Genomic DNA, 2,418 nt, shown 5'->3' on the forward strand with positions numbered 1-2,418 from the left:
ATGCTTATTTGTGGGTATGAAAAGTTTAGTTTTGTCAGCGTCTGTGTCTAGCCACCACTTGAGTCAAGTGAATGGCCTGATGTTTGCCACATATTTCCACATCAGATCTGAATTATAAGTGGTCTGGTGCTTAGGGCACCCGGTGATTACCTGGTGCAATAAAGTTAACACCTCCTGTTGCATTTCAGCAGATCAAATCTGCTGAAATGTAATGGGTGAAAAGTATCCTGATAAATACTGCAGCATGCGGATATAGTGCCACATTTTCAGTGCAAAACTCATGCTAGGCGCAATTTATCACATCCAACAAATTCAGGACACATTGTATAGGATTTGATCGAGTATACCCCTCTGGGCTACTTGTAATCTGTCGCTACGTGTAATATATTAGCGTGGCCTTTGTGTCCTACTAATTGGCTGTCATAACACAAGAGAAGGGACTTTGCCTGCTATGGTGTGGTGGACAAAAGAATACATAATGTGTTGTAATCTTCTTTCCGGTTTACATATTCTGGTGGTACATTCCTCCCCCCCCCTTTTATCCTTCCCCTGTTGGTATGCCCCAATAGAGCTTGCCTTAGAATGTTGGCACCTCTCAGGCAGTCTTGGAGAGTGGGTAACTGAATAAAGAATACTCCTACTTTCACTTGCTTCTGAGTGTTCTTCTTTATAACATAAGTCTATGGTTGGAAGTGTATTTTGAATTGAACTGTGGACTGGATGTTTGACACCTGGTTCTCCATTGCTGGCTGTGTGATGGGTCATCAGTAAGGTCTGTGTCACTCATTTCTTGGCTGGACGGAGGTGTAAAAGTGAGGGGGGGATGAAGGGCTCCAAATAACCTTTAAAGTTCCTCCCTCCATTTCTAATAAAGGATCACATCGTGGATATACTTTTAGGGATCGCAAGTCACAACCATTAATACATATATTACCCTCTGCCTGCCTCCTGGCTGGGCGAAAATGCTACCTAAACCCAACCTTTCGAGAAAGTCTAATTTTGGAGATTAATTGTGAGGAAATATCTTTGTCATTCTGAAGGGCGCCCAATTACTTTTTTTGCATGTGGGGAGCTTGGTATTAAAAATTTTGAAGACCATTTCAACAGTACCAATATTAGGAAGACAGGAAAAGAGATCTAGCGCACCTGTCTTTTTATGGGGCACTACATAAGAAGGAAGTTATGGTCAGAGAAGAATATTGGCCATGGTATTTGTCGTGGCATTCAGTCACGTGCAGTATGGAAGGGTAAAAAAGTTACAGAGCATTTGCCTCCTTGAAAATAAGAATGGAACCGGCTTTGACTTGAAGTGGCTCCTTGTCAGGGATACTGCAGGTGTCCTCAGTGGCTGTCAGGTTGATGAATAATACTCTACTGGTTGTATTTGTCTTGTGATGTTGCTGTTATTATTATTCAGTACCAGCTCTTCTGCAGCTCACAATATGTCATCAGTATTGGTTTCAACTAGAAACTTACCTTTGGGTTTTGATGAAAAAGCGCCAGAGCTTTTGTTAAGTTTTTTCTTCAGCTAGCTGAAGGTTAACTCTGCATGTAAGAGAGATGGAATGTCACCTCTTACTAAATAGATTGACAAGAGACACCCCAACCATCATGATTACTACTTTCAGCTTTTTGGGTTCCATCCATAACCCTTGTGGTGTGATGACAAACCCTGCATAGCACAGAAAAAACTGTTTGCATCTTTGGCAAATTGTTGATTTTGTGCAACTTACTAATAACAGCGCATATGTGCCTTTTGCTTGCTTTTCGTGATACGCGATGATGGAAATGGACTATAAATTTGCATGAGACTTCTTTAAAGAATACTGGAAAGTGGTGGTCTCCATCAGTTCTCCAGGCATGAAGTTGGCAAAAGGTTAGTGAGTCCCGCTTCTTGCAGTTTGGGGATAGGAGGAGTACACTCTAACACCAGGCAAGGATCTAGGAACTGGGGGCACCTCTTTGTCGGTATGACTCGCTCCAACAGAGTCCATCAGCAGGATCAAGCGCAGGTCAAGTTGGAACTGGTCAGCTGGGCAGTTGCACAGAGAAAGGCCTCTGGAAGCTTGTTGTGTCTCTATAGCTCAAACTGATGGTCAGCCAACTGATCCTTCGAATCACTTCTGGGACCTGGGTTCAAGGCAAGCCAGTCAATCCTCCTTCATTTTTGTCAGAGAGCAGGACAGTCCTTCTTCTGATTCTTCACATATCCAGGAGTGTTCTGAGGTGAGGTGTGTTGGGCTCACATTTATGCCCAGTGCAAGCCTGTGGGTGGAGTACAATTCTTTGTCAAGTCTCGAAACCACATCCGGTCTGTTCCTCCCCTCCCTTTGCATTTGGAGGCACCCTGGCTAGAAAGAAAAAAGGGAGGCAGACCTAGGTGTGAGTTTTATATACCAGTGACAGGGTATTCATCCT

Source organism: Lissotriton vulgaris, chromosome 4_1, assembly GCF_964263255.1.
Source record: "Lissotriton vulgaris chromosome 4_1, aLisVul1.2, whole genome shotgun sequence".
Lineage (NCBI taxonomy): Eukaryota > Metazoa > Chordata > Amphibia > Caudata > Salamandridae > Lissotriton > Lissotriton vulgaris.